Genomic DNA, 23,318 nt, shown 5'->3' with positions numbered 1-23,318 from the left:
GATTTTATAGGTTTAATATTCCCACCCAACACCCTGTGCTTTTACATCTGGATAAAAGGAGCTATAAATCTCTCCAGGCAGAATGACTGGGCCCTGCCTTTCTACCCTTCTCACTGAGATCTTACTTGGAAATACAGCTGAACAGTCAATGATGAATCATAGCATCTGTGGAACAGCCTAGATAAGGAACAATTTGCATTTTCATGTGATAATTCGCTACTCTTGGCATTTTCAAATTACCTATAGAGCCACATTAATTCTGTTGCCATAAACTACCACTCTGTACCCAAGTCACTGGGAAATGGGGACTCAAGTGGCAGGTTTGTTTGGCTTTACGGGAGTGGGAAGAACTTCATTTCTGTGATGCAGGGCATGTGAACCGGGCTGGCCCCTGGAAAGTGCCTTTTGTAGCAGCTTCGTGGAGCAAGGTTGTAGCTTCAGATCTACCTGAAATTGTCATCTTCCCTGTCTGTATGTTACTTAGTTAAAAATAAACTAAACACAAATCATGCCCCCTACTCCCTTGCCTCACAGTGCAAAAGAGATGCCCCTTCAGCTCTTTCTCCTTTTCTCTTTCAGGAAGTATATGCTTTGATGGGGGTAAACCCTGAGTGGCTCCTACAACAGGATTGAGAAGGGTAATTTTGCAGGAGCTGTCCTGAGGGCTGGATGAACTCCCTGGCCCTGCAGAAGAAACCACTGTCTGATGCCTGTCTGCCTGCTTCCCAGTGGTCGCAGCCACTTTAAGAGGTGCCATGTGGACTAGTCTTTCACCAGCCACCGTGGACTCTGGCAGAAGGTGGGTGGTGTCAGATGAAGACAGAATCAACTCTTGATCTCCCAAAGTAGGGCTTCTCTTCTATGATACCTCCAGACAAAGACATTTCATGGTCTGCTGCTACCCGACCCCCACTCATTTTCTCCTAACTTTCACAATCCACTTAAGTTCCTCATACACATCAGAAACCCTTATTGCTGCAGTGCAAATCCATTTCCTTGCCCCAAGCAGAGATGAGTCGTTCTCAAACTCTTGAGTTTACACATCCCTGCATTTCTTATACAAATTCTGAGAATGCTATCAAATACATTAATGAGGAGCCTTGTAAAAATGAGAATAATTTCTGTCTCTCTATCCTAATTTACATTTGTCCATTTCCTGAGGTTCCATTCTATTAAACTTTAATTTGCTCCCCTCTTATCCCAAGCCTTTCAGAGTCTTATATTGGAGATTTTGTTCGTGCAGACAGAGTATAGAGTCTCTGGGCTTTAATGGGTTACACTTATGGGCAGGCAAGATGCATTTTGTCTCCGAAGTGATTTTTAGATTGCCCACCCATCTGCTCAGGGCACGCTGGCATAAAGGAGAGGGTGTGCGTTGGCATGATAGCAAAGCAGAAGTGATCATTTGTTTTAAGTTCTGTTTATTTTTGTTTTAGTATTCTTTGTGTCCCACTTTGCAGTGGTTGTTTTGAATGACTTTTTGCTGCAAGATCTTCCAGTTTCTGTACTTATGAACTAAAGGGCAGGGGTCGGGGCCTGAGGCAGTCAATCCTGTTCTCCTACTTTATCTTTAAAATATATGAAGAAAGCTTAGAAATGTAGAGTGCTTTTTGTTCCCTGGAAAGGAGCACCAGGGAAGAAATATATTAGATTGCGCCATATAAAGTTGCCATTTTTATAGGTCAAAAATGGTTAAATATCGCTGATTTCATATGGTTCAGTCTAGTAGAATCAAACCTCATTAGTTCAAACTAATTTGAGGAAGCTTTGTCAGAATTTGCTGGAGTGTGGCAAAAAGTCTGAATTATGAGACCATTTTAGACAGATGCAGCTTTATTGCACTGAACAGGAAATAGGTCAACAAAATAAGGTCCTCTACAAGTCCATGGAGGGATTTCTTTGGTTAATAAAGGCAATTTGTAATGAATCCACAAGTAGGTTTTGTAAAGGGTGCTTTAAGGCGTACTTGAGAATTCTTGAGAAGTTTGTTTTTTAAAGTAGCTTTAAGTAGTTTCCTCCAGATTTACAATATATGATTAGTTTGCTTACCAAATCCTTCCTTCAAGACCAGCAAATGTATGGGCTGAAGTTTACCGGCTGAATTATTTCTTATTCTAAAATAGTGTATTCCAAATTAATGATGCTTGACTGCTCTATTCCTGACCTTGAGGTTGGACATTAGGCTAATGAAAATCAATGGAGACCAGCCCTCAAGTATTGGGGAGGAGAAAATATATTTGACAACAACATATGTGACTTAAAAAAAAATGAGGCTGGTTTTCTTGTGTGGGCTCATATATTGACTCTGGAGGCAGTTTCTGAGGCAAAGTTCCAACTGTGTTCGGGATAATAGCAGCAAACTTGGAAGGAGTCAACAGCATCCCACAGAACTGCTTTGAGGAGAACATAATGTGAACGTCCAAGTTCCAACCTTTTGTGGCTTAAAAAAAAATGCTCACATATGCTTATTCTCCTAGGGAAATATTTATTCCCATAAGAAATGATTTTTAAAGGTTCCCTGTAAATAATAACAATTTCTCCACCACATTCAAGTTTATTTGCAAGCAATTTTATCAATTTTCTGCTTACCTGAAACCCTGAGGAGTGCATGGGGAGAGGGCGTAGGAGGACGAGGGAAATGGGGCTGAGGATTGGTGACCAGCAGAAACACAGACTGGTAGATAGTTTGATAAAATTGGAATCAGGTGTAACTTTTCAGGAGCTCACCAGTGGTGTAGGGCAAAGTTCATCCTCATGGGATTCCTGCTCTGGCTCCAACGATTCTAGAGGAAAAGTCCTTTCTCAGGGTAAGTGCGTACACCCCACCTTGCTTCTTTTTCCTGCACTGTGCTCTTTTGCTTTGAAATGTCAATAGGACTCAGAGTTAGGGGCAGATCTGATTAGGCTACTGGACAGAACTGACTCAGTTTGCAGTTACAGGTCTCTAAAAGCAGATATGACACAAAAATGGGACCAGATAAAATACGGGAGTGACTTAACAGAGCAAAATAAAATAGACCCGTGATGGACCGGTTCTGTATCTCCCGTAGTTAACTCAAAATCTATGCATGAACCCGTACAATCAAAAAGAGTGGTTGCACTGTATGTAAATTGAAACAACTAGATGAATGTGAAATGAGACCAATCCTTCCCTTGGTAACCTGCAAAATGGACGCCCGGTGGTGAGGTCTTCTGGGTTTCTCTCCTAGCGAGTGCTGTGACAAGAGCACATCATGCTTGCCTCTGCTGCTGTGTCCCTGTCACAAGGGAGGGAGGGTTGCAGTCTGTGTGTTCCTCTAGCTCGGCGTGTGCCCCGCGATGGTTGGCTGCATTACGGCTCTGTGCCCCGATGTAACAGGAGCCCCACGGATGCTGCTTGAATTGAGCCTTGATCTTGCGTGCTGCTGTTTTTGTTTTTGTTTTTGTTTTTTAAAGTTTATTTATTTTTGAGACAGAGAGAGACAGAGCATGGACGGGGGAGGGGCAGAGAGAGAGGGAGACACAGAATGGGAAGCAGGCTCCAGGCTCCGAGCCGTCAGCCCAGAGCCCGACGCGGGGCTCGAACTCGCGGACCGCGAGATCGTGACCTGAGCCGAAGTCGGACGCTTAACCGACTGAGCCACCCAGGCGCCCCGCGTGCCGCTGTTCTAAATCCAGACTACTCTGATCTTGCCCTTGGCAGAGGTTCAGTAAGTCAGGCAACACCCACTGTGCCCCTACTATGTGCCGGGGACACGTAGTAGTGCTGGGAATCAGGGAGAGAAACACAAGATGGAGCCCCTGGGCTGGAGCTGCTCCAGTGGGGGAGCCAGATGTCTAAACAAATAATTAGAGCGCTGTGTAATTAGTGCTAATGGGAGGCGTGTGCAGAGTGCTCTGGGGCACAAACAAGTGACCAGCTAAGCCTCAAGTCACCACCCTCCAGCTGCTCCAAGAGGGTTGATATCACTGTTGTGCCCCCGAAAAAGAAGCTTTGTCCAAGGAGGCATTGCTGCTGTGTCATCACACACACACATCACACACCTATCACAGGCACACCCCTGAAGGCCTCCCACCTCCTACAGAATGTCTCACGTCAGCTGTGCCCCCCTCCTGGGCCATGATGGAGACTGCCCAGGTGCTGCTTGCTTTAGGTAACTGCTCATGGCGGGGTGGGTGGTGGTCGGGGGTGAATTCCTGCATCTCACTGTGATCCTTCCCAGTGCCTTTTCCTCACAGGCTGCAGGCAGTCTAGGTTGCCCGATGGTCTCCATGGCAACGGGTCTCTCCTTCCATCTTCTACAAGTGCAGGGTGCCTCTTTGGAGGAGGGCGGGCCCCTGACCAGCGCCCAGCCAAGCTGAAGACTCTGTATCTGCCTCTCTGGGTTGTTTCAAGGCCTTAATTTTTTGCCAGGTATCAGCAGTGGACTAGGAACTCATGAGGCTCTACTTGTCCATGCCTGACCCCCCCAGCTTACTGCTGAATTTAAAGAGCCGCTGACGGTAGCTGCTCAGACTGAAGGTGACCGAACAGGTCCTGAATGTCCTGTCAACTGCCAAGGACAAGGTGGCCACAGCAAAGATGAGCCCGGAGTCAGTTCTGGACAAATTAGAGCATGTTGACTGCAGGGTAACCGGGATGACAGAGGGACTCACGTGAGGGGTGAACAAAGAAAGTAGGGATACCCAGACGGGAGGAGTGTGACAGAGAACAACTAGCCGACCGAGTACCGCACGGAAGAGGGAGCAGATGCAGTCTGCGGGGCACTGTTAACTATCACTGGGACCAGTGGTTGGAAGAAAAAAGGCCACACACATTCCTTCCCCTTCCTCGTGTTTCTGAAAAGGCGCCTAAACCCTTCAAAGGTGGAAGGTGTTACCTCTGAGGAAGTGAGATCCCTGTCAAATCAGATAATCAAGCAGAAGCTCGATGGTCATTGGGTGGACATTCAGGTGTAACGTGAGCCTTTAGTGTTTCATGCAAACCTGACTGGCCCCACCTGACACCCCTTGGTACCCACATTCTTGCCTGTAAAATGAGGAGTGAGGTCAGAGCGTGGCTCACATACATTTGTTTTATAGCCCGGTGTTCAAACCCCATTTTCTAAACCTGATCCTACCTACATGATACCTAACCTGATGGATTTCAGGCACTGCCTGTTTTTCTGAGCACTTTCATATCCACGATCTCATTACCTCTTCTCCATTCCTCTATGAAGTGAATAGAACAGGTATGATCCCAGAGGCAGGGAAGGTCAAGGGAATTTTCTAGAGGTTATGAGCAAGTGAGAGGCAGAGCCAAGGCGGAGGCCAGGGCTCGGGTCTGCCAGTTCAGCCCATTGTCCTCTCTTGCCAGGGGCATGTTCACTGGTGTTTCCACCTTGGGCACATGATGCCACAGAGAGGGGTTATCAGTTAGCAGTCTCATGCAACACACAGTGTGGCGGAAATAGTATATAAGTAAATTAAGCATCGTTTCCAGAAAAAAAAAATGTCTGGCTGTCAGTTGTTCTCAACTTTGGGCTTTGCCGCTAGATAAACTCTGAGACACAAATCTGCTAACTATATGTGACGTGAATCCGTGGGTTATGTAAAAGTGATTTGTGCCAGTGGATCGGGGTGGGGTATAAGTTGAATAATAACAATGTCTAATAAGTCTGAACTGGCCCTTCCTTAAAACTCGTAGTGGGGGTATTGAGGAGGGAGGGGCTGGCCATGCAAGTCAGCTTAGTACTGCATCCAAGCTGAAAATTCAACAGGCATAATGTTGCCTGGGAAATTGAAACATCAAATGTCAAATAAGATCTCGCTGCTGCTAGAATTCTTTATTCAGGCCCCTGGGGAATAATGTATCCAATGTGACAATCCAATAAACTCTAACATCATCTCTACCACGTGCTATTGAAAAGCCCCTTCCTCTGCCTTCTTTAAATCATGGCGTCTGCTTCTTTTAATCAATCCAACTGAAGCAGTGAATGCAAATTGGAGACCATACTTTATATACGTATCTGCCGGACTTGCCGGTGGATGACAGGTCCATGGAAAACTTTCCACGCTGGCCTAAACTTGGTCTCCAAGTGAACCATGGTGATGACAAGACTTGCAGCAGCTACTCTTTCTTTCCCGGGACTCACGTGTCCTTTTATTGTTTTCCCCAGCTCTTGGTGACGTGGGAGGCAGAGCACAGTCTCCTGCCCCACTTAGGAGCTGTAACTTGCAGCCTGAACCTTGCTCACCTGTATGATGCCTAAGGGACAGTGAGTCAAGGGTTGGAGTAGGAGAAACTGGTAATGGAGGGTTGGGGCCAAGGTTTATTAGGCAGGTGACCCGCCTTATGTTTTGGAGCTGCCAGAGGTATTTGGGAACAGGCTGGACTATGGGCCAAGCTGGGATTCAGGGTAGCCTCCACGGTGGTGGTGGTGGGAGGGGGGAAGCGACACATCTGGGAGGTCACCGAGTCCTAGACATGGTGCACTGAAGTCCCAATTCTTTCTCCGAAATGCCGACCTCAGCATTTATGCTGCCTCTACTCGCTTTAGATGCTGGAGAAGCGGGGGTGGGGGTGGCAGAGAGTGTGCTGCTGGTGAGAGAGGGGTGCTCTGGCTTCACGGGACTGTCCTACTGGCAGCAAAGCCCAGGAATGTCCACCTTCACTCTGCTCACGAAGCCTGTGGCTCCTTTTCCTACTCTGCGCCCTGCCGGGGTGAGGTGGTCTTCCCTGGAATCCTGACTTTGGAGAGGTCATAGCTGTGGCTCCCCTCACGGGTGGTCTTTCAGTGGATGCTTGCCCACTGCCAGGGTCTCAGCCCACAGAGAGATCCAGTACTAGAAAATTCCTTCCTTATGTGGAACTCAACTCCACCCCCTTTCAGCTTCCTCCATTGGCTCTATTTATTTATTTATTTATTTATTTATTTATTTACTTACTTACTTACTTACTTAATTTTAGAGAGAGAGAGTGTGAGCAGGAGAGAGGATCAGAGGAAAAGAGAGAGAGAGAATCCCAAGCAGGTTCCACACACAGCACTGGGGAGCCCGACAAGACACTGGCTCCCACAACCCTGGGATCATGACCTGAGCCGAAATCAAAAGTTGGGTGCTCAACCAACTGAGCCAGTCAGGTGCCCCCCGCTCTAGTTCTTAATCTGGAATCATACAAGGAAAATCCAACCTCTTCCCTGGGCCATGTCCTGAGATATTTAAAGGCAGATGCCTCATCTCGCCTGCGTCTTCCCTTCTCACCAATGGTTTTCAGACCCCTCGCCACCTGGTTACTCTGTCCTGGGTGTGAGTCAGTCAGTGGTCGCTCTGTTCACGCTGTGGCACACAGGTGTGAACTCAAGTCTACACTGAAGGAGGCTTCTCATCCTTGGCAGGGAGGAGGTTAGAGCCCTGAGAGGAGCACATTGGTTTCCAGTATATGCTCCAGCGTAGACAGTCCTGCCCTGCCAGTCTTCCTCAGGAGAAGGAGGAGGGCGCAGAGCTTCTCAGCGTGGAGCCGCGGAGGGTAGAACATCCATGAGCACCAGACACGGGACTGGACACCAGGATCGTGTTCTTCTTCCCAAGACCCAGTGCTCATGTCAGTGATAGAGGCTTCCGTCTTCCCAGTTTGAGTAGTCTGAATCCTTCCCAAAATCAGTGCAGGTCTCCTGGAAGGCACAGAGTCCACCAACCTCCCCTCAGCCACTCTTCTACTCAGGATACAGTAAACAGTGGGCACGGCCGTAATGACCTCCCTGCAGTGGCATGAGGCTGACTCACTCAGTCCCTAGGCAGACTGAGCTCATCGAGAGCATGGCCAGACAATGTTGGCTGAAGGAGACTGCGATCTTTTGCTGTCATCATGGCTAGAGTTTCTTGAATTTTTTTTTGTTGGAAATAATCATATAGAAAAGCTCCAAGTACAGTGCAAAAAAACTTTCTTTTTCCTGAATGATTTCCAAGTTTGTTGCCGACATAATGGCCGTGACCCATGAACCCTTCAGTTTATATATCTTACAAACAAGGACATGCCCTTATATGGCCATAAACAATCATCAAATGCAGGAAGTAGATGGATACATCACTAACATCTAATCCTCAGACCCTGGTCAGCTGCCGCAGCGATAATCTTTATAGCAAAAGGATCCAGTCTAGGCTCATACACTGCATTTCACTGGGACGTCCCCCCAGTCTCCTGGAATCTGGAACAGACTCCCAGTCTTTTCTTAACTCTCAAGACCTTGACACTTTGGAAGACTCCAGGCCAACTATTTTGATTAATGTACCTCACATTGGGTTTGTCTGATGTTTTCTCATGATTAGATTCAGACTACGCATCTTTGGCAGGAGTTTCATGAAGTGATGCTGTGAGTCAGTTTTTGCTGTGTATTCAGAAAGCTCAATTAGCACTTTGTTAATGTGCCTCAGAGTGGGAGAGCCTATGGGACGCATTGCATCTTTGCGGGTGGTGCAAAATTCTGATTTGTCTCCATCCTATTGATACTAACTTCTATTTCTTGCTTAAGGTGGTGTGTGCCTCCCTTCACCAATGCAAAGTGACTCTCTTCCCCTTTGTAATAGCTGTGTGTGGACGTATTTTGTGATTAGGTAAATAGCCCATTTTTTACCAAACTTCAATTTGTTCATTTATCTATAGTAGTATGAACTCATGGTTTCATATTTTCATCAGTGGTTGGTAACTTATTGTTGGTGTTTATTTTGATACTCCCATAGTCTTAGAGCTGCCCAGTGGGAGTCCTTGCAAGTTGGCTTTGGTATCCTGCTCAGATGTCCCTGCCGTTCTCTGAGTACTTCCTTACTTCTGGTGTAGTGGGATGCCCAGGTTCATCTTGCACTCTCCCTGCTCCTGGCCGGAATCACCCGTTGTCCAAGGACCCTGGGTCCTTTCAGTGGACAATGATACCAAGAAACCAAGATCTGGGGGCTAAGTGTGCTCATTGGTATTGGCATGGCTCCCAGACCCTCTTGGTGGACAGAGCGAAGAAGTAACCTGCACGTGTGTTTATATGCAGATACGTGTATTTACACAGTTGTGTCTGTATTTATGTATTTTTCTATTGATAGACTAAAAACCATGCATTCGCGTACAATTCCCAAATTCTAATCTAGCACCTCAGAATTCACTTTAGTTTTCTTCCTTTTTGCATTCGTAGCTTCCTTCTCTAATAGTGGGCAATCTGGCTCCTGTGATTTCTAACATATTTTCTTACTTGATTGGCAGCCCTGTATGTAATCAATCTTCCATTGCTCCTGACACCCTTTCGTGGCACGGATGCTCTCCTCATCCAGCGTGGCCTCCCAGACTCTGCTGTGCTGTTGCCTCAGCCTGGTTCGAAGCCCTTCCCAGTGCTCACCTGTTCCCACACCCCATGCCTGCTGCCCCTGCAGGGACTCTCTTCTCACCTCCTCAAGCTCATCACCCTGCTGAAGCTCCAACAGCCCAGGCCAGGCCTCCCCTGTCACCCCAGCATCTCGTGAGAAACCCCTCATGGTGCTCAGGCTCCAAACCCTGAACTGAGCTGCCCTTCGGCGGGGCCTTCCTCTCTCCACTTGGCCTCCAGCGCCCCATTCTGGGCCTCTGCACCTCCCCTCCGCCCCGGCCCAGGTGCCTACGTTTCTCCCCATCCCCATGGGTGCGTGGACTGAATAGTTCAAGAAGGGAAAGAACAGGAAGAAGAAGCAGAGAGAATGCATCTAGGGTTCTTCATCTCTATCGCCAGGGCGTCCTTCTTGCTCTGTGCAATTGAGGAGGCCGGGACTGCTGCCTGGCAAATGCTAGGGTCTGCAAAGGCCTGTTAGCAGGGCAACCTGTACGTTGGCACATTAAGGTAAAGTGCAGTGGGGACCGAGGCCGCCTTTGGGTAATATGTAGATTATCCCATTTTGAGGCACATTAACGAAGTGCTAATTGTGCTTTCTGAATGCAATTTGGTGCCAGTTGCAGGAATAACTCTGGCACCTGCTTGGACTTTAGACTTGCAGATTAACTCAAATGGAAAGAGTGGCAAAACAGGGAATAATTTGTTCTCTAATAAGCCACTTGGAAGCCAACTCACTTCTACAGTTGGTGTCAGAAAAGTGCAGCTCACTGATTGGAATAGGAAGCTGTGTATCTGGTACACAGGGTTCTATGCCTTTTCTGCCACGACTTCCTGAACAGCTCACCTCCCTTTGCATCCATTGGCCTCAATTTACCTTCCCACTATTGGGGATAGGTATAATATTATTCTGATTGCACAGATTGGTCCTGAAGAACCCAGTTGTCTGCTTCTGTCACTTGTATTCACACAGATAGCTCCGATTAGAAGACAGAGGGTCAGGAGAAGAGTGTCTGCATTTATGGCCAGTTCTCTCAGGGTGTGATCCTTGAAGTGGGGCCCCTGGACGAGCAGCACCGCATCCACCTGGGAGCCGGTTGGAAACATGAACACAGACCCTTCCACCCTACCTAGACCTACTGAATTGGAACCTGGGGGCAGGACCAGTGGTCACTGGTTGAACCAACCTTCCAGGTAGTTCTGATGCATACTGAAGTTCTAGACGTGCTGATGACTCTAGGAAATGTGGCTCAACTCACCGGAGCAGGGTTTTCTGAGCATTTACTATGAGGTTACTCCGCAAATGGTTCCTGAGCGCCTACCTGTGTGCCAGGCAATGTAGTGGGCCCTGCAAGTTGAATTGTGAACAAGACAGCATGGTTCCCACCCTCACTGGGCATGGTGTCTCATGAGCGATGCACTGAGCAAGCAAACAGGTGGGAAGCCAGGAATGGAAATGCAGGGGCTCGGAGGGAGGATCGTGGAGGGGACCTGGTTTAGATGGGGAGGTTGGGAAGGCGACTCTGAGCACGTGACATTTATGTAGCAGCCATGCTCTCATGGAAGCCATGGAGAGTTGGCTGGAAGGAGGTACCAGATAGGGAAGTTTGTGAACCCTGTCTTCCCTGCAAGGCAGTCAGAAGAGGGCAGGCACCAAGTGTGAGATGCGGGAACACACATATAGGCAGTCTCTCCCTCTTCCTTTCCTTGCATTTGCTCAGAGTTGGCTCTGGGGGAGGGGTCGTGCCTCCCTGCTTATCATACAACTGGGGGGAGTTGGCATCCTCATCATTTTCCAGGGACCAGATATGTACAATATTAAAAAAGAAATCATGTGATTTGCTGACAGCACTTAATGCGGAATTCAAGGGGGCCTTATTATTCCTATACATCATGTCTGGCTTGCAACAGGCAGTGGGATTTCTGGGACAGAGGGGAAGCTCGCATGCCTTCCTTTGGGGGATGACAACTGTCGGCTAACTCCCTCCTTGGATGGGTGGTCCTTGAGGCTTCACCAGGGGCCATGTGGTGCAGAGGCGGGAATTAGGATGTAGTGGGGGAGCTTCTGAAGGTCGGGGCTGGCGTGCTGCTCTCTTGATGGTTGAACAATGCTGAGCAGCCCAGGGTCTCTGACTGAGAGCAGCCGGAGGTGGCGCTCCCAAACCCGCTGACTGCTGACGCCGCGTGTGCAGGGGGCGATGTGTGCTTATGTTTCTGGACTCGGGCCAGAGGCTCTGATTGAGTTTTGAGATGAGAGCAGATCTTCATCACTGAGCCACATTTCTCATCGTGTGTGTGGGGTTCCTCTCACCCACTTGGGCAGGCATTCTCACCTTTGCCTCCTCCACACGGTGCCTGGCAGATGAAAACACAACTATGAAATGACTGCATGGATGACTAGATGGGGCAAGGAATCGGGGAGTGCCCTGAAGTCAAGGAACATAGGTCCGTGGTGCAGGGATAGTCTATCCCCCCAGAGAGGACACATACTAGGGCATTTATCCTGTGCCTGGCTGGGCTATTCACCCTATTCTATTTGGAGACCTAGGTAGTGGGTTCCCCAGCTCGTGGAACGGTGGTCTCAGTGGCAACGTTGCATATGCCTGGCACTGTGCCTGGAGCCCATCAGGCATTCCAAACTATTTTTGGATTAAGGCATTCAGTCATTTTTTCCCCTTAGGTCAGGGATTATTATGTTGAATATATCAATCTTCCTTGGTCTCCCCTGGGCTGTGTGGATGGGGATGCTGGGCAAGGCAAACTGCAGAGTGGGGAGCCCCTTGTCCACCTCCTGTCACCTCTGCAGGGAATGTCACATGCAGTGTTCTAGGGGGGAAGATGGCCCAGAAAGGACTGAGGACGTGAGCCCTTCCTTTCTGAGCTGCTGCTTTTCTGTCATTCCTCACGTCTACACCTTGTATACTTTTTGCACCTTGGAGAACAAATATTGCGTTGTCCATTTGTCCACAGTTCCCAAGAACTGCCAGCTAACCATCCTTGAGGTGGTGGGGGACTGGAGCATTCACCCCCTTTTGCCTCGTGATTAGGACATTGTGAAGATGCCTGCCGTTCCTCTTACCTCTTGGTCACCCTCAAAGGGGCTAGGCAGACCCATTTGTATATGGGTGAGCCGGTGTGAGATAAAAGCATATATGCACAGAATTATTCACAGTAGCTAAAAGTGGAAGCCACCCAAGTATCCATCGACAGATGAACGGATGAACAAAATGTGGTGTGTCCATACAGTGGAATATCACCCAGCCTTAAAAAGCAAGGGTTTTCTGACACACGCTATGGCACGGATGAATCTTGGAGACTCATCCATTGCACTAAGTGCCATAAGCCAGACCCAAGATGACAAGTACTATATGATTCCACTTAACAAGAGTCACCTAGTATAGTCAGATTCATAGAGACAAAGTAGAATGGTGGTTTCTGGGGGAGGAGAAGTGGGGAGTTGGTGTTTAATGGGTACAGAGTTTCGGTTGCAGAGGATGAAAACGTCCTGGAGACGGATGGCGGCCATAGTTGCACATTATGAATGTACTTGCTGCCCCTGAACTGTGCACTTAAAACTGATTAAAATGGTAAATTTTATGTTATGCGTATTTTGCCACAATGTTAAAAAAGGAGCAAGTTGGTTTACAGTGTGGGCCATCTGGGCACAGATGCTGGGGTGGAGTTTGGGCAGCAAGATGCTTTTTAGGGATTAGCGCCTGTGGAGGAAGGGGGAGGAATTAGGGCTGGGAAGAGGTGCAAGTTGAACTAAATCTGCGATGTGGGTCCCCAAACACCTGGAGGCTCTGAAGTGAGAAACGACAGTAAGGGAGACAATGACCCATCCTTCAATGCCCATGCCTCACTCAACGCCCTTAGCTGAGGCTGACCTTGGAGGAGCTGTTGGCTACAGGGGCTTCTGCTGACCCCAGAAGAAGGGGCTGGGTGATGCTTTCCTGTGTCTACGACAGCTGAGAGATTGAAGGCCAAAGACTCATATGCAGAGGGCACTTGTTGGGATGAGCACTGGGTGTTGTATGGAAATCAATTTGACAATACATTATATTAAAAAAAAAAAAAAAGAATGCCAAAGGTGCAAATGCCTTCATTTACCAGGCTGGTGACACGTATACTCAGGCAGGGGAAGTGAAAGGGTCTAGAACCATCTTTTCCCAATGCTTGACTGCGTGCACGTCAGCTTCTTCAGTGGTCTGGTGCTTGGATCCCATATTTGTCTCTGTCTCTGACCTCAGGGCTGATCACACCCACTAGACCTGCCTCACTGAATTCCATCCAGTGTGAACATACCTTGAATTAGTTAAAAGAAAAAAAATACAATTATTTTCACATCAAATGGGGTACTGATAATAAAGCAGTAATAAGAGTTCAGAAATGAATGGGTTCAGGGACTAATTACATTGGTGACTGACTAGGAGTCTTTGTGCCGATCGTGATTTTTATGTCTGTGTGCCCCATGCGTCAGTTTGCCATGCACGGCACTCTGTGGGATCCAGTGAAGGATACAGCGTGGTGTCAGCCCTGGAAGATGCTCACTGTCCTGGAGAAGCAGGACAAGCTAAATGACAGGACTGGCCAACATCTGAGGAGTGCTCAGTGAGGGGGACAGACAGGTCTGAGGAAGACAAGGGCAAGGGCTCCTGGCTCTCCACCAGCCTTCGCACTCTGGAAAGCACTGCCCCCTGACAGTATGCTCAAAGTCCACAGATCATCTACAGAATGGACGTTTAATGAAAAAATAACAATTTAGCCAAAAAGTCATCATCCATGTCTCTGGCCCATGTCACAGAGATTTTCAAGCCCTCAAGCTCCATGCCAGCATCTGCATTCAGAAGGCCTGAGCTCTGTCCTGTGTGCAGACTCATTCCTGTTTCACACTATGCTGTCACTGTCAGGGCCTTTCTGGTCCCTTTCAACAGAATAATGAAACGCAAATTGTATTATTTGCTGTAAACGAGGTGGCTGAAAACAATAGAACTGTGTCGTCTCACAGTTCTGGAGACTAGAAGTCCAAAATCAAGGTATTGGCAGGGTCATGCTCCCTCTGAAACCTGTAGGGGAGAATCCTTCCTTCCTCTTCCTGTCTCCTGATGGTGGCCATCCATCCTTGACATTCCTTGGCTTACAGCTACATCACTCCAGTCTCTGCCTTTATCTTCTCGTGGCCTTGTCCCTGTGTCTCTGTGTCTTCGTGTAGCCATCCTTTCTTCTTAGAAGCACACCAGTCATGTTGGGTGCCCTATCCCAATATGATCTCATTTTAACTAATTACATCTGTGATGATCCTCTTTCTAAGTAAAGTCATGTTCTGAGGTACTAGAGGGTTAGGACTTCAGCATCTCTCTCTCTCTTTTTGAGGGGGTGCAAATTCAACCCATGATAGGAAGCCGGTAAATACGTTAGCTGTCTCCTGGACACAGGCTAGAGGGGGGTGTCCGATGTGACATTGTCTTTCCACGAATATGTGTGGAGGGTATGTTATGCCTCAAAGCTGGTGGAACACCGGTATGTGCACACTTGGCCAAACAGACACATTGGGCTACTCTTTACATTTTATTCTCCAAGCTGGTTGTTTAAGTAAAAGCATATGCCTTGATGACAATCTTAAGCACATTGGTGTGTCCTTTTCTTTCAGACTAGGATGCTAAAGTTCAGCTAACGCTTTACTGAGTCAACACTGACTCTGATCACGGTCAAAAGCCATAATGACACACATTCCATCCTGGAGAAGTGAGATCCAAATGGAAGCAAATATAATGGGTTTGCTCCTCCTTTAACCTGCTCTGGGTATTTGCTGGTGGTTTGTTCTTCAGCAGTGTAAGCACCTGCCTATCTATGTGTGTGACTGTGTGTATGTATGTGTGTTGTGTGAGTGTTAGTGTCTTGGCATTATCCGTTCCCATCTCTCTCCACTCACTGTTGGTGTGCGAGGGGTGAAGACCACCTAGAGAAGAAGGGAGTCATCTTTGGTTTTAAAACGATCTCTCGAACAATGTAATGTCAAAAACCATGCGGAGACCAGTGGGAATTCTGTGTCAAAGATGGGTACACTAATGATGGTGGCTGGGGGGAGCCATGCTGGTTGGTTCCCTGGTTGCATTCCTTGACCCCGTTGTGACATGAGCAGACCTCTTACCTGGTTGTGTCCCCTCTCTGGAAACTCCCTCTTTTCCCATGAGGTGCCTTGGGTCAAGGGCACTTTCCAGAGTGGAACTTTCTGCTGCTTCATAAAGTTCTCCCCAGCCTGGTTGCTAGGCAATGATGGTGCGCACCAGCGGGGCTGCTCCTGTACAAGGCGGCTGGCTCACCGTCCCATCTGCAATTTAAATTCCCTGACAGGCAGAAGCAGCCAAGCTGTTCACTTGAGATTGCAAAAAGTTAGATTGAAATACCAGGAATATCCAATGCCTCGAGCCCTTCATAAATTTTGCTTTGATAGTAACTGGAAGAGAGACGGGGAGAGAGAAAGCTTGGTCATGTAGACCTACACAGTTGATTTGCCTTTGACCGGTGTGCCGTTCCTGCCTCTGCCCCCATGCGTGCTTGCTGTCAGTCCCCTCTCTTGTCTTGCTGGTGTTCATCATGTCTGTCTCCGTGCATCTCCCTTATCCCGCCCTGGGGTGAGTGAGCTTCTGAGCATCTCTTCGGCCTTTTGCATGGCTGTCCAGACAAGAAGAAGCAGGGCGTAGCCATTGACTACTTAACCGGACCGCACAGGTCCCTCTGCAGCCGTGTTTCTAGGCCCTCCCACTCTGGAGCAGTCTGCATCCCCAAAGGGCCTGCAATGACACTGACAACAGCCATATTCTCCAGTTTGCTGGGGCCTGAGCTGGAGCTCTTGGGGGGCACCTGAGGAGGAGCCCAGGGGCTACTTCACCCCCCTCAATTTATGGTAGCTGGTTTGGGGCTAGGGTGGTAGGGGGTCCAGCAGCAGCATCTCTGCAATTTTCCAGCTCAGATCTGTGAGGCATAAGAATCAGGTGCTCAAAAGGAGCCTACAGAATCTGCCTCTCTGGAGAATTGATTGTGTGACTAGTTTCCTCCGTCAATCTCTCTTCTCTCCCCATTTGCAGTCTCGGGGCCTGCCCTTTCAGCCTCAATGTTGTCCAACTTTTTTTAAAATCCTCTTTTCGTCCTTTTCCTCTCTATTCATGGAAAACTGTTTTTGAGTCTTCTGGCATTCCAGCCTCTGTCGGTGGGAAGGGCTGAGACATCTGGACTCTGGGACCTAAGGCTGTCAGCCATGAGGAAAACAGTCATGCCCACTGCATGCCACCCTTGGGCGCTGCCTAGCGGTGTGTGGAAACCAAGATGGCGGCCTTGGGCGAATCATACGCAGTTCCTGCCTGCTGGGAGCTTCCAGTCAAACTGCATTATTTATATTAATGTGCTATAAGATTAGGCTGCTTATCAGATCCTACAAAACTGTTGTACAAAATTACGATATCTTGGGTGTTGAGGGGAGTTAAGAGTGAAATGAAATAGCTGAATGCCTACTGGGATAGTTAGAATAAAAAGATGAAAATAGCAAGTGTTGGTGAGGATGTGGAGAAATTGGAACCCTTGTGCATTGCTGGCGGGAATGCAAGATGGTTCAGCTCCTGGGAAAAACAGTTTGGCAGCTTTTCAAAAAGTTGACCAGAGAATCACCATGTGACCCAGCACTTCTGTGCCTAGATACTCCAGAGAATGGGAAACAGATATTTGTATACCCATGTTTGTAGCAGCACTGCTCACAAAGGCCAAGAGATAGAAACGACCCAATATCCACTGACAGACAAATGGATAAGGAAAGTGTGGTGTATACGTATAATGGAATATTATTCAGCCATAAAAAGGAATGAAATTTTGATACATACCATAACATGGGTGGACCTTGAAAATATTATGCTAAGTGGAACAAGCCTGCCACAGAAGGACAAATATTGTATGATTCCACTTACATGACACATCGAGAATAGAAAATTCATAGAAATGGAAAGTATAACAGTGGTTACAGTAGATGGGGATAAGGGGAGTGGGTACAGAGTTTATGTTGGGGATGACAAACTTTTGAATATAGGTAGCAGTTCTCATATAAAACACTGTGAATACACTTAATTTTTTTTAAATGTTTATTTATTCAGAGAGGGGGGAGGGGCAGAGATAGAGGGAGAGAGAATCTTTTAAAAAAATTTTTTTAAATGTTTATTTTTGAGAGAGAGAGAGAACAGGGGAGGAGCAGAGAGGGAGACACAGAATCAGAAGCAGGCTCCAAGCTCTCAGCATACAGCCCGATGCGGGGTTCGAACCCACGAACTTCAAGATCATAACCTGAGCTGAAGTCAGATGCTTAACCAACTGAGCCACCCAGGCGCCCCAAGGGAGGGAGAGAGAATCTTAAGCAGGCTGTGCGCCGCCAGCATGGAGCCCAATGTGGGGCTCGAATTCGTGAACCATGAGGTCATGACCTGAGGAATTCTAGAGTTAGATGCTTAGCCAACTTAGCCATCCAGGCGCCCCACTGTGAATGTACCTAATGGCACCAAATTATATGCCTACAAATAGTTAAAATGATAAGCATCACGTCCTGTATGTTTTGCCACAAGAAAAGAAGGGAGTGAAATGAAGCAGCAAGTGTGGTGGGGATGGGTGAGGAGGCAGTTCATAGTGTGATAGGGTGTGAGGGAGGGGAGAAGGAGGTGACCATCAGATTGTCATCACTGAAGGGCCTTGCTAGCCTGGAGGGCAGAGGGACACTAAGTTGAGAGAGAAGGTTGGGAAATGAAGCCCAGTGCCCTGAGTGCGATTGGGATTGGGCACCGCACATGGGGTTGGAAGAGAGGGCGTGGCTGAGAAGGTTAGAACATCAGGGGTGAGTGGGGTCCTTGGAGCACATTGACAGCTGCTCTCATTTTACAGATGACAAAACTAAGGTGAGCCTGGTCATCCCGCGGGGATTTAGGTTTAGGCGAGATGATGTCCCTCCCAGCCCCCTCTCAATAGTGGAGACAGTTTCAAGTGAACATCAAGGGAGGTGTTGATAGGGAAAGCTGGAGGACCCAGCAGACCACGAAGGGACTAGCTGGTGGGAGAGGGCTCAGTGTAACTACAAGGCAGCCTTAACCTTCAGGGGACATTTGGGAGGGTCTCGACATGTTTCTATCCTGCCTATCTTGTTTCCACCTCCTGTCCAGGGCATCACCCCCACTATCATCCCACCCTGGCTGAACCTTGGGGACCGGCTTCCAAGGGGTTTTCTGTCCTCTGGATGAGAGAGCAGGGAGCAACATAGCCTGGGGCTGCTCACTGAACAGCTTGAATCCAAGGATGAGGCGCTCAATCCAGATCTGAGGGGGTCTGGGAAGCTTTGTGGAGGGCAGATGGTGTTCTCAGAGCAACAGGTGTAAGACAGGACTTTCAGTATCCATTATGGCACTGGAGTTGGAATTATAACTGGATTCTCTCTGTCTCTCTCTGTCTCTCTCTCTCTCTCTCCCCCTCCTGGTGTCCGACCAAGAGGCATGTCTGCTTGCCTTCGTCCTCTCTCCCTGCCCCCGCCTTGTCTCTCTTGCCCTCCCTACGGGCAGCCCTGGGCAGTGCTGTCGGAGGCAGGTGGCCGTGGATCAATTCTAGTCGTGTTCAGAGCAAATAGCCCTGTTTTCTCAGGTGAGCCAGATGAGCTTCCCTCCACCATTTGATCTTCATGCTGCTCATGTGTCTTGTGGTTACAAATAGCTCAACCTTCCCGTGCTGACTGCAGCACTGGGACATTACAGTAATGTGCCCATTCAAATCAAGTGGATGCAAAGATTGCTACAGCAGCTTTTCGCCACGGAACATTTAGCCTTCAATAATAGCATTTTGGGTCCCTCTGGAACCTTCCTCCGCAGATGCACCTGGGATGCCTCTCTCTCCCTCTCCCCGCCACAACCCTGGGTGCTAAGAAGGGACAAAGATCATTCTCGCTTTTGTTGATGAGAAAACAGAAATTCAAATAAAGGAAAATCATGCAGAAAATAAGATATGTCATAATAAGATATGACAATGATGGTCACACCAATAATGATGACAGTAATCATTTGTGTGCACTTACTAGATACTGCCTACTGATGAAACAGTTTCCGGGTGTCAAGGCAGGTGTAATGGCTCTGGTGTATGGATGAGGTCAGTGAAGGTTCAGCAACCGTTCTAGGCATAAGAGAGAAGAAATGCCACCTTGCAACTAGTTCTTGCTGAAGCCCATGCTCTTGACCTCTGTGCCAGGTGAAGTCAACTCGGGTCTGGCCCCAGGAAAATTCTAAACTTCGAAAAACCTGTCTTTTCCCTCCTTCCTCCCCCCGTGTCCCTGTTCTGTGGCCCTTGTGCTGTCCCCAGGACTTCAGCCCTGCTCCTTCCTGCCTTTCTTGAGCAGCATCCCCCTCCCCCAGTCCTTCTAGATTCTCTGGACCAGCTCGGGACAGTGTCCCTGCCTCCCAGCCCTGCTTGCCAGGAGGCCAGTGCCTAAGGGGATCATCTGATATTCACGGAAAGTGTTGCTCTCCACCCCGCAAAAGCATTTTTATTTATCCAACCTTGAGAATGCCTTGCCTTAAGGTGGGAAACTGGTGATGTTGTCAGGAGCTAAGATGGATTCATCCATTGACATTTCAAAGTCAGAATCCAGGCAGGGAAGAAGCACAGGGTAGATGGCCGTGGCTCTGTCCACACCTTCCTACCGTGGCTACCCATTCTTGGGAAGGAAAAATGCACAGGGTGGCACAATACCCATTAGTTAATGCTGCACCATACCTGTTATGTAACTGAATTTTGCAGAACGTAGCTCTGACTTGTAAGGCAGGGATTATAAGGGCCATTTGACAAGTGAGGAAACTGAGGCATAAAGGTGAGTAATAAGGAGCACATAACAGATCTCATGTTTCCTAGTCCTGTACTCTTTCTGCTGATACATTCTGCTGTGACCTAGGCTCAGAGTTGCCAAAGTGAACATTTTCCGAACTTTTAGGCTGATAAGGTGATAGTAAAATTTTCACAGATGCCGTGGCTCCTTGGGCCTCCTTATTGGGCCATTCTCTCCATTGGTGCAGTTCAGTCTTTGAACTGAGAGGAGCTTCTGGAAATACGTGGACAGAGGGGAGAGGGAGCTAGAGCTTTGACCTTTGCCCTAAATCCCAAACGAAAGGATTTCCCCCCAAAGACTTAAGGTAGGCCCTATTCTTTCTCCTTCCGGATTCCTACACCCTCCCTGAGTCCTCAGAGAATAGACTCAGCTTAGGCACCTAGGAAAAGGAAGGGCTTCTGGTTCCATGTCTGTTTACCCTTTTCTCCTTTCTCTGGCAAAATGTAGGCCAGGTGCTTGATTTTCAAAGGACAGTCTCTGAACCCCAAGTGGGGCCATGCAATTCTCCGTGCTAACAGCAGAGGGCGCTCCTGACTTTGGAGAAGAATCCTATTCTCACAGCAGCCCCTTGGTCAGTCTGGCTTTTTACAGGCTGGGTGCAGGAGGCAGGGGAGATCAGTGCTTCGTGGGGCGGAGTCCCAGGCATACGGAAAATCCTGGGCACACCCGTGTGTCCCTGCTTCTTCCCTCTGTGTGTCTCTGACGTGTGCTCTATCTCCAGTGAAGCAGAGGAATGGTAGGGTGTGGTAGAAAGAGGAAAGACAACTGAGCTAGGCTTGTGGGGACACTATCGGCCATGTAGGTGAGTGATCTCGAATAGTGTCTTTATCTGCAGGCAGGTCCAACCTGTGGCCTTGCCCAGCATTGCTCTCACGGAAGTGTCATAAGGACCAGTTCTAAATGGGAGAAGGGATGGGAAGGGTCTGCAAACAGAAGGATGTTCTAGAAATGTACACTGAACCTGTGTTCAGTGTGGGACCCTGGGCAAGTCGTTGAGCCTCTTTGTGCTGAGTTCCTGCCCAACATGAGGAATTGAATTAGAGGGTCATGTCTTCAGTCCTTTTTCGGGCTAAAAGCTGGGATTCTGTGCTTGCATTTTCTCCTCATTTCTTTCTGTGGGTTTTGCTGGCACTGGCACTCTGCCAGAGCTGGGGGCATGTGGGGACCAAGGTTGCCTCTGTTAAGTCGCATAAGAGGTCTGATGGCAGCAGGATCATTGCTCCTGTATTTTAGCTCCCACTCCTTCCTGCTCACTGGAGAAAGAATCCTACGAAGTCCTTACATCCTGGAAAGCAGCTGATGGGCTGTTAGCCGGGGTCAGATGCTAGACTCATTTTACTCATTGGTGACACTCACGGGCCACACTCCCGTTATCCAGACGCTCTGACATGGGTGGGGCTTGAGTTGGGGGTGAGGAAGAGCCTGTGAAATGGTTTTCCTCTCCCTCACCCCCCAGGGCAGAGTGGTGAAGAAGGTGGCAAAACCCAGGCTCTGGTTGTGGCTGTCTATTACCTCCTTGGGCACATGGGAGAAATGTGTCAGCATCTCCGAGCCTCAGTCTGCTCATCCATGAAATGAAAGGCTGGAGACAGTTTCTGTGGCCCTCTTGTACGTTCATGTCTGTGCTGTGTGGATCCTTGTCAAGCATGTCTAACATCTGGCTCTTTGGAGAAGGGAGAACCAAGAAGGAAGGAGGAGGCAGGGAAGGAAGAGACAGTTTAGGAAGAGGGCAGAAGAGGGAGGTGGAAGGAAAGAAGGAAGGGTATGTTTCCTTCCTTGCCCCCGCTTGGAAGTGGGGGGCTGGCCTTTAAAGACTTGACTTCCCCGTGCTGCAAGCCCTGCGGCTGTGGGAGGGGGTGGGAGGAGGTTCTTTACTTTTAAGAAAGTACATCTTGGTAGCAATCCGAGTGTCCTCTCTGTGCATCTATTTGGACAGAATAGCGTGTCTCGAGACATTCAGAAACTGAAAATAGAGCATATGTAGCCTCGGAGGCCAAGTTGTGTGTGATGCCCAACAAAAACACAAGCGCGGTGACTTGCGCAAGATCAATGAACATTCATTCAGCACCTGCACACACAAGGTCACACTCATAGAGTCATGCACAAGCACGAGCCAACACACCCGCTATAAGCAAAAGATCACACTGGCCCCTAAAGGCAAAGAACCATTTACTTGAAGAAGCATCTCTGGCAAGATATTAATAAGATACTTACGCAGATTTAACTTTAGAAACTCTGGAGAAGGGGAGGTGGGGCGGGAAGCGAAGGGGCTGACGGGGAATGGGTAAAGGCAGCCCTAATCACAAAGCACTTAGCCCACCCGTCTGGGCTTCGGTGTAAGCACCGTATTTCATGATACATTCAACCTGATTTTCCAACTCATTGAAAACATTCGCCAGCTGCTGCTGAGTGACTCCGTTTATTGTATACATGAGCTTGCTCTAACAGAGCCCCTGGAAAGAAGTCCCCAGAGCCCCTGGAAGGAAGTCCCCAGCAGGGGCTACAGATGAAAAGTGAGCTGGAGAGCTTAGGCCTGGACGTTTTGATGGAGGGTGGGGGTGGGGAGAACACAGAGTGGGGGTGTGCCTGGGAGTGTGAGGCAGGCCAGGTGGGAAGGTTGGGGTTCTGGAAACTTCTATGGGCATATCCTGTATATAGGAACTCTTGTAGTGGTCCACGTGAACTTTCTTCTTTTTGCATCACACACAGGCACATATATGCAATCGTGTGAAATGACACACAAGGGCTTAATATCATCTCTTAGGAAGGCTCTCAGGAGCTAGGTTCTTGGGCAGATACCCGAACCGTCTGACTCGGCATCTATGAAGAACAGGTATCACCTTGCAAAGGTCCCCATCTGTCGTAAGCACCACCTCCCCAGGTCTGCCAGGAATTCCTCTCCTCTCTTCTCCCAACCACCCCAGTGCTGGCTGCCTGGTCATGCAAGCTTCCCCTTTTGTTCTCTCCTTGTCCTGCTCTGCCTCTGATGGAAGCTTCTGGAAGGGAGAGGAGGCTCTCCTGTTGGCACATCCATATAAATGGACGGGTGACTGGCATGTTGGAAGCTTAGAAAGCACTCTCCAGAGGAACCGCTACTCAGCAGTGAAGGTAGGACAGAGAGT

General features: G+C 48.6%; 1 long non-coding RNA gene across 1 annotated transcript in view; it reads left to right on the top strand.

Annotated features, from left to right (window-relative positions):
• Positions 1-584: 584 nt before the first annotated feature.
• The window catches only part of LOC131508972 (uncharacterized), a 68,825-nt gene continuing 46,091 nt past the window's right edge, over positions 585-23,318 (top strand). Inside the window, exon 1 of the long non-coding RNA XR_009260238.1 lies at positions 585-799. This is a non-coding gene — a long non-coding RNA (uncharacterized LOC131508972). The remainder of the gene's footprint in view (positions 800-23,318) is intronic.

The sequence above is a fragment of the Neofelis nebulosa genome, chromosome 4 (assembly GCF_028018385.1).
Source record: "Neofelis nebulosa isolate mNeoNeb1 chromosome 4, mNeoNeb1.pri, whole genome shotgun sequence".
NCBI lineage: Eukaryota > Metazoa > Chordata > Mammalia > Carnivora > Felidae > Neofelis > Neofelis nebulosa.
The sequence above is the reverse complement of the archived record's forward strand: the minus strand, read 5'-3'. Positions and strand labels throughout refer to the sequence as shown.